Source organism: Dermacentor albipictus, chromosome 7 (assembly GCF_038994185.2).
Source record: "Dermacentor albipictus isolate Rhodes 1998 colony chromosome 7, USDA_Dalb.pri_finalv2, whole genome shotgun sequence".
NCBI lineage: Eukaryota > Metazoa > Arthropoda > Arachnida > Ixodida > Ixodidae > Dermacentor > Dermacentor albipictus.
Window position 1 is genome coordinate 126,454,248 of NC_091827.1, and position 9,480 is coordinate 126,463,727.

At 50.4% G+C, this 9,480-nt stretch overlaps 1 protein-coding gene across 1 annotated transcript in view; it reads right to left on the reverse strand.

The window, feature by feature from the left end:
• Nucleotides 1-6,957, reverse strand: part of LOC135907116 (uncharacterized) — a 288,229-nt gene extending 281,272 nt beyond the window's left edge. Inside the window, exon 1 of the mRNA XM_070522689.1 lies at nt 6,852-6,957. The gene's annotated coding sequence lies outside the window, so the exon portion shown is untranslated. The remainder of the gene's footprint in view (nt 1-6,851) is intronic.
• Nucleotides 6,958-9,480: the final 2,523 nt, after the last annotated feature.

The window sequence follows — 9,480 nt, forward strand, 5'->3', positions numbered from 1 at the left end:
GCCGGGGGTATAGAAAACGGACCTGTGTTGAAGATCGTACCGTTTTACATTTTGGTCTTGCTTAATGCAGATAACGAGAAGAAAGGGGGTTAACCGAGGGGCCCGATTTTTATTAGTCATATCATAAAAATCCAATAAACACCGACACCAATGACAACTTAGGGGAAATTACTTGTGCTTAATATATGAAATAAAGAAACGATAAATAAATGGCAATTAAAGTGGATGAAAAAACAACTTGCCGCAGGTGGGAACCGAACTCACAGTTTTCGCACTTCGCGTGCAATGCTCTACCAATTGAGCTACCGTGGCGCCGTTTTCCCATCCACTTTCTTCGGTATTTATGTGTCCTAGTAGAACCCTGGGAGTGTTAGCCAGTGCCACCACTCACAGACCGCGAAGGCTGTGGGTTGGGTTCCCACCTGCGGCAAGTTGTTTTTTCATGCACTTTAATTTCCAATAATTTATCGTTTCTTTATTTCATTTATTAGGCACAAGTACTTTCCCCTATGCTGTCCTTGGTGTCAGTGTTTGTTGGCTTCTTATGATATGACTAATAAAAAATGGCTGTGGCTTAGGTAAGGTTAAGCCCAGGATGCTAAGCATACTAGCCTTTATTTTAGTTGTTGAACCACTGTTTAGCTTGGTGAACTGCTGTTGCTTGGCTATATTTGGTTCGGCTAGACGAAGAAACAACTCATGCGTTACTCTGCTTCGCCTTGGACGCCCCGCATTGGACGCCGTGAGCGTCGAGCAAAGCAGCGTTCGGCGCGGCAACGAAATGTGCGCCTGAGCAAGCGACGCAGGCCTGAGCCTTAAAACAGCTCGTTTCTAAGGCAACACCGCATTCACTAGAGGCGCTTTTGTACCGCTTTGAAGCATCGTACTCGTGGCTCAGTGGTAGCGTCTCCGTCTCACACTCCGGAGACCCTGGTTCGATTCCCACCCAGCCCATCTTGCAAGAGTTGAGCCAAAACCACTTCTCCTCTGTCGTGACGTCACGGTGTCACGTGGTATTCAAGGCGACACCGCCGCGCCTGAGGAGCTGGGTTGAGCTCTCGTAATATGCTTCGCATAAAATTGGGCCCGGCCAGAAAAAACGGTGACGTACACCATCATAGGTTCGGGATACGCCGACGTGTCCTGCCCGTGGTGCGTCCTGAAGCTCTTCTCGAACGGTGGAGCGGAGGTGTTTAGGTATCACAAGCAGTAACTCCGAGCCTTCCTGATGAAGGTTACGACGGCAAAGAGTACCGTCGCGGAGGATGAACAGGCGTAAAGCAGCATCGGCCGGAGAGTGTTCAAAACGGTCGATGAGTGCTCCGATGTAGGCGTCACGGCGTCGCTCGTCGGCGAAATGAAGCAGCTGTAATATAGAGAATACGCAAGAAGCGCTGGCAATTTTAGAGGAGTCAGAGTCATCAACAGGGTAACGCGACAAGCCGTCAGTGTGTTGGTGCAGGCGGCCAGACTTGTACATCACGGTATAGAAACTTTTTGTAGCCTGAAACCCCAACGACCAAGCCGGCCTGTAGAATCTTTTAGCGATGACAGCCAGCAGAGAGCATGATAGTCAGTGACTACGGAAAAAGGGCGAGAGTAAAGGTAAGGACGGAACTTTGCAACCGCCAAACAACAGCAAGGCACTCTCGTTCCGTAATGGAATAGTTGCGCTCCGATGGTGTGAGAAGGCGGCTCGCATAAGCAATAACGCGGTCCTTGCCACGCTGACGCTGGGTTAAGATGGCACCTACGCCATGGCTGCTGGCATCTGCACGTAATTCTGTAGGGGCCTCAGGGTCAAAGTGGGCGAGAATGGGTGGTGAGGTTAGAAGAGTAACGACACGAGAGAAGGCGGCGGCTTCTGTACCCACGAGTACCCCACGAGAATTGTAGGCCTTTCTTCAAAAGATTAGTTAGGGGCCTAGGAATTGTCGCAAAATCTGGAACAAAACGACTAAAGTACGAACACAGCCCTACAAAACTTCGAACATCTGCGGCTGTCTTCGAAACCGGAAACTCTAGGACAGCGCGAGTTTTGTCGGGATCAGGCTGTACTCCGGAAGCGTCAACGAGATGGCCCAGAAAAGTAATTTGTCGGTGGCCAAAACGGCATGTGGATGAGTTAAGTTGCAGCTTCGACTTTCGAAATATATCAAGTATAGTTGTGAGACGCTCAAGGTGAGTGTCGAACGTTGGCGAGAAGATGATGACGTCGTTGAGGTAGCTGAGGCATGTGGACCATTTGAAACCTTGGAGCAAGAAGTCCATAATACGCCCAAAGGTGGCAGGGGCGTTGCATAATTAAAATGGCATTACTTTAAATTTGTATAGGCCATCAGATGTGATGAACGCGGTTTTTTCTCTCCCCATATCGTCAACAGCAATCGGCCAATATCCCGAACGACGATCAATAGACGAGAGATAGCTGGAACCGTGCAGGCAGTCAAGGGCGTCGTCTATACGTGGGAGCGGGTAGACGTCCTTCTTTGTAATGCTGTTCAGATGATGGTAGTCTACACAGAAGCGCCACGTGCCGTCCTTCATCTTAACCGACACCACAGGTGACGCCCAGGGACTCGATGAAGGCTCAATGATGTTTTTATCGAGTATTTTATTCACTTCATCTTGAATTACTCTGCGTTCCGACGCAGAAACTTGATACGGTCGTCGGTGAATAGGCGCAGCATCTACATTAAGAGTCCGATGCTTGACCGCGAGCGTCTGGCGTAAAGGGCGATTGTCCAAGTCGAAAATATCGCGGTAGGAGGATAAGACTTCGCAAAGGTCTTCAGCCTGCGTAGAGGACAGGTCCGTCGCAACCATTTTCTTTATGTTGGGATTGACGCTCGAGGCTGGCGCATGGGCCATGCTAAGCTCGCGAGAACCACCGGTCGATAACGCTGCCACGTAACGCCCAATGGGGTCGCCGCATAGTTTCCGTAGCTTTTCTTGAAAACTGTCCCAACTGGTTATTTCGTCATCATGCGTTTGGTGCCACACGCGTGGGGTGCCGCCGAGATAAAAGATGACATTGGCTAGCATAATTGTTGGCTCCCACCTGTTATTAGCACTGGCGTGTTCATAGGGCTTGATCCAGTGGTCGACATCCTGTCCCTCCAGGCCAGAGAACACACCGGGATCACGACGTGGGGCAACCGTGATGATTGGAGCAGTCGGACAAGCCGAAGCCGTTGCAGAGGCGGGCTCGTCACCGGGAGGCATGGTGACAAGCTCGGTGTGCCGACCACTTCGGAGTTCCGTGGTGAGGAAGGGGATCCCTGACCTTCACCAGAGATGTTACGTGTGGAAAGACACAGACGAAAGTTTCTATTTATACGCTATTTACGCTGGAGCCAGGCAGCCATGCTTGGATGGATGGATGTGTGTTCTTTAGTGGCGCAAGGGCCAGGTATGGCCAAGGAGCGCCATGACTGATAATGTTGTGTTAAGCGCTGATTTGTGAGTGGCGATGGTGGGATGTAACATGGCTGTAAATTGGCCTAAAATCAATCGGTGTCATGGAAACGTAAAATAGTATATAGCATAAAATTATAACAGTGATACATGTAGTGGTCTGTGGATATAGTACGCGTGATAAGTGATCATGGAGCTTAAAATGCGAGAATATGTAAAATCGCACTAATGCCTCCGGGGGGCCTTTGAGCCCAAAGGCTGGGAGGCAGGTGCTTTCTTTTATTGCACCTACCACAGCAGAAACCTCTGTTAGAGGCCGTGCTACGAGGCAGCCATGCTTACACTCGCTCGTGCGAAGGGCACCGACTAACTTCTTCGTCGTTCCTGCGGCGGCTCGTCCCTTGAGCATCGCTCGCTGATGATATACGCATATATATATATATATATATATATATATATATATATAGTGGAAGAAAAGAAGGCGCACACTTAAGAACTTCGCATTTTTGATGTTTTAACGCTTCGGCCGTGGCACGGCCTTCGTCAGAATAACAAAAGATACAAGCGCACACCCGCTTTTACGGGCACACGCATGGGGGCATAATCAGCAGCACATGCACATGTACACTTCCTAATAATTAAAGCAAAAGCGCAGCAGTGAGTATAACGTAAGCAAGATAAATGATATGAATGAATATCATTATGGTATCACGATGATTCTCTCAAGAATTCACAGCATGATATAATTGCGATGTGGCAAAACTAGGAACCAATGAATTGCATGCTTTGTCAATTCTGTACAAGAACGTACGCATCAAGAAATAGCGGAACGGCACTACATTTTTCCTACACTCTCGTTGATATCGTATGACACAGTGTTAAATTAATGAATAAGAAAGGATTCTCGCACTTTTCGATCATGCTTCGATTTGAAACCTGGGGCCCTGTAACGTAAACCTATTCCAAGGGGATTTTTATTCCAATCTCCTGATATCAAATTTGCGTAGCCACTGACGCAAGCACCAGGTGGTCTCGCGCAGGATTGTCTGAACAGACCACTCAAACGCTCTCCTCGTTCATAGGAGGTCCCTTTTGTTTGCTTGAAAAACGAATAGCATTTCCTACACTAAGCGGCTTGTGTTATCTAATTGGCTGAGAAGAGACGAGGAGCAGGCTGAAGTGGAGAGGGATTCGATGGGGTGGAGCCGCTGCAATGAATATTGACACGTGTACTTGCCTTTATCGGGCGACACGTTTTGCCACCTAACAAATGTTATCGCACAGCGCGGGACGCGCCTGCATGTATCTGAAGTTTCTGGAAAGTTATCGATGCTTCTATCCGCTGTCTGTTGTAGCCGAACCTTGTGTTATCTAATTTCATCGCTTAACACAAATGGTGCAGAACTTCGTAGAAGGCATGCGGGTCCCAACGATTAATCTGGAACATTCGATGACTGCTGTATAAAAGCCGACGCGCTTGACCCGCTGATCAGATTTTCGACGATCGCCGACCGTGTTCACCGCTATCGTTGTGCTATAAGTGTAGCCTCTTTTGTGGGCACAGGTTCGCCGAATAAAAGTTAGTTTTGTGTTTAACAGTATTGCTACTGTGTTCTTTGACGTCACGACCATGTGACATCTGGTGGAGGTGTTTGTGCGTTCATGCACCGAACGCCCCCGCAAAGCCGCCATCCAAGCCTGAAGCCCGACGACAAAACCAACGTCGCCCAATACCAGCGTGCTAGCCGCCGACTGCAAGGACTGCCCCCAGAGCACGGACTTGTACCTGAGACGAGCAGGAAGATTGCCACCAAGTCCACCCCAATGGCAGCCCCAACGTCTCCCGTCGTGCTGCAGCAGCCCAGGGAGCCTCCGACGTTCCGCGGTTCAACTTTCGAGGACCCGGAAAGTTGGCTTGAGACGTACGAGAGGGTCGCTACGTTTAACAACTGGAACAGCGACGACAAACTGCGATATGTCTTCTTCGCATTGGAAGACGCGGCCAGGACGTGGTTCGAGAACCGAGAAGCCACCTTAACGATCTGGGAACTTTTCCGTAGCGGCTTCTTGCTAGCTCAAGCTCTACTGGAGACCAGAGCGTAGCTGCCGAATGAGACGATTGCGATCTTCACTGAGGAAATGAGCCGTCTGTTCCGCCACACCGACCCGGAAATGTCCGAGGAGAAGAAAGTCCGCCTTTTGATGCTTGATGTAAAGGAGGAACTTTTCGGCGCAATGATACGAAGCCCACCGACGACCGTATAAGAGTTGCTTCGCGAGGCCACGAGCATTGAGAAGACACTCGAAATGCGGAATCGGCAATTCAACCGCCGCACGAGCTCGGCACACTACGCCGGAGTTCAGTCACTGGCCACCGACGACCTGCGCGAGACCATCAGGGCAGTCGTACGAGAGGAGCTTCAAATGATCTTGCCTTCATCGCAACCTCAAGTGGCCACAGTCGCCGAAATTTTCAAAGAAGTTCAGCGATCGCTCGGAGTTCCTGAGTTACAACTACAATCATCGCAGCCACAGCCAGAAGTGATGACCTACGCCGCCATCGCTCGCCGTCAAGGTCCCCCGCCATGACCGCGCCAGGGCCCTGCAACGCCACAATTCCGTCGACCACCGCCGCCGCCGCCATCATGCCCACCCGTCGCCCAGCGCAGCTACCCGAGAAAGACAGACATTTGGCGAGCCCCCGACCACCGCCCGCTCTGCTATCACTGCGGAGAAGCCGGCCATGTGTATCGCCGATGCCCATGCCGCGACATGGGACTGAGAGGGTTCGCCGTCAACGCGCCGCGTCCACAGCGTGGAGAGCGCCCACGTGACATCGCCGACTACTTCGCCGCTACTCAATGGAGCCCTCGATGACCGTCCCGTTCGCCGTCACCAGGCCGCTACCCGTCGCCGCAGCGCCGACCATACACCGGCCCAGCCCGGGGCCGCTCTGCGAGTTCATATCCGGAAAACTAAAAGCAGCAACCGATGGAAGTGCGGTTGCTGTTCGTCGAACTGACGAAGATCCCCCGCCGCCGACGAAAACGACGAAGAAACCACCTCGACGACCTAATGACGACACGCCGCCGTCCCGAAGAATTCGGGAAGCCACGACTACACCGACGAAAGACGACTTGATGACGCAACGTTCCAGTTTCAGTTCAACACGACGCAGCCGTGATGCGACGCCAAGACCCAACTGCAACGCCAGACAAAGAATCACCGACCTCGACGTGCTTCTCGACGGCCACGCAGTCACTGCCTTAGTCGACACAGGGGCCGATTACTCTGTAATGAGTGGACACATAGCCGCCCAGTTGAAGAAGGTTAAGACTGCATGGGAGGGTCCCCAAATTCGGACCTCTGGAGGACACCTCATTACGCCAACTGGAATCTGCACGGCAAGAATTACCGTTCATGAACGGACTTACCCTGCCACCTTCGTTATCCTCCAACAGTCTTCGCGAGACCTCATTCTCGGCATGGACTTCTCGGTGGGCTCGGTGACTGCACCACAGCACAGCAACCTAATCCGCTTACCTTTGCGATGCAGACGACCGTCCTCGCATTTGCCAGCCTGCTGCTGCCGTCCCTGGCAGGCCTGTCTGCGGGGGCGTCATCGGTGTGCGCACTGCCGTAAACTGAATATGACCCTGGCTCTTGCTATCCACCGCCCGGCGAGTGCTCGTCCCTACTGGATGTGCCGCCAGAGGAGCTGCACACACTGGAAATCACAGTACCATGGATGGCAACATTGACATCAGCAACAATGCCAACATGTATAAAAGAGCTTCACCCGCTGACACCGCTTCCTGGGCTCGGTGACTGCACCACAGCGCAGCCATGTAATCCGATTACCTATGCGTTGCAGACGACCGTCCTCGCATTTGCCAGCCTGCTGCTGCCGTCCCTGGCAGGCCTGTCTGCGGGGGCGTCATCGGTGTGCGCACTGCCGTACACTGAAGATGACCCTGGCTCCTGCCATCCACCGCCCGGCGAGTGCTCGTCCCTACTGGATGTGCCGCCAGAGGAGCTGCACACACTGGAAATCACAGTACCATGGATGGCCACATCGACATCAGCAACAATGCCAACATGTATAAAAGAGCTTCACCCGCTGACACCGCTTCGTGGGCTCGGTGACTGCACCACAGCACAGCCACCTAATCCGCTTACCTTTGCGATGCAGGTCAGTACATCGTATGCCCTCTTCGCAAAAAAATCCAGTAATTATATTGTGGTGCAGTTTCCGAGCCCGCACTGGTGTGTTGCCATTGCCGTTGAGTGTGCTCATGTAATTCATTCCTTGCTCATGCTATCAGGTGGCGTTGAGACTAACCCTGGTCCTGAGGGCAACGCTGATATACTCGCTGAACTACAGAAGCTAAACGCGGGACAGACCCTGTTGATTACGGAAATGCAGGGCCTCAAAACACAGCTGAACACAACAGACCAAACCATAGCAAGCCTAGACAAACGAATGGCCGATCTCGAAACGCATTACCATCCACTTCTTCACCTCAGAAACGATACTGAAATAATGCAGTCAACCACAATCGACCAAGCTAAAAAAATTAAAGAACTAGAAACACGCCTGGATGACGCGGAAAACCAATCACGTCGGAATAACCTTATTTTCTATGGCATCCCTGACCCTGCTAGCGCTGAAACGTGGGCTGAGTCAGAAAAACTAGTCATTGATGTTTGCCGCAAGAATCTTGATATAACCTTGGAACCTAATGACATTGAAAGAGCGCATCGCCTCGGAAATCATTCAGCCGGCCGAATTCGTCCCGTAATCGTAAAATTCCTATCTCATAAAACCAAAGACGCACTGTTGTCAAATGGCCGTAAATTGAAAGACACAAACTACAGTATTGGAGAGGACTTCTCCCGCGCCGTTCGACACGCGCGTAAACAGTTACTAGTGTTTGCCAAAGCCAATTCTAACAAGTACTCCTTGCGCTTCAAAACCCTGCACAACGGCTTAAAACGCTATGTATTTGACGCATCATCCCAAGCCGTTAAGGAAATAGCATAGCGATTGCCCCGTCACAAAACTTTAACAAATCGTCATCCCGCTCCACCGCACAATGTTCTCTCGTTTTCGATAATATTCCCTAACATCCGTAGACTTCTTCCAAAGCGCGAACTCATATCAAACATCATGTCGTCAGCCGGGAGCAACATACTAATACTAGCACAAACTTGGCTAAATAGTGACGTAACGGATACGGAAATTTTGGCCGATTTACCCAACTTCAAAGTGTATCGAAACGATCGAAAAGGCAACCGGGGGGGCAGTGTTCTCGTTGCCGTTCATCGAGGCATATCATGCTCTGTTGTTGACGTCGCATCCGACATTGAAGCCATATGGCTCATCTGTCGCGCTCCCCACGTAACAGTTCTGCTTGGCGTTTGCTACAGCCCCCCCCCCCCCCAGACTAATCCAGACTTCCTACGTCATCTAAACAACATCCTGCATAAACTTGTTTTCACATATCCAAATGCCCGTATTCTTCTTTTTGGTGATTTTAATTACCCGGATATTGATTGGCAGAACATAGCTAGTTCCACAATAACGTGTCATGCAGAGGCAAAGAACTTCATCGATGTCTGTTTAAATTTTAACCTCACTCAATTAATTTCCCAACCAACCCGTGTCTCACGAGAATCAGCAAACACGCTCGACCTGATACCAACAAGCAGCCCCGAGAATGTATCATTCATCAGTTACCTTCCTGAAATCAGTGATCACAAAGTCATGCAGGCTTTATTCTCATTTACCTCGACTCAAAAACAGACATGCGATAAAACGATACAACTCTACGATAAGGGTAACTATAATGCAATAACTGAAGAACTTAACACCTTTTTTCCTGAATACGTATCCGCATTTCACACTCACTCAATTCATGAAAACTGGCTGATATTCAAGAACAAATTAAATCATCTCACTAGTATGTTCGTACGAAGGATTACCTTTCATACTAATCGCAATAAACCATGATTTACCCAGCACTTAAAACGACTCGAAAACAAAAAGAAACGCTTGTTTCG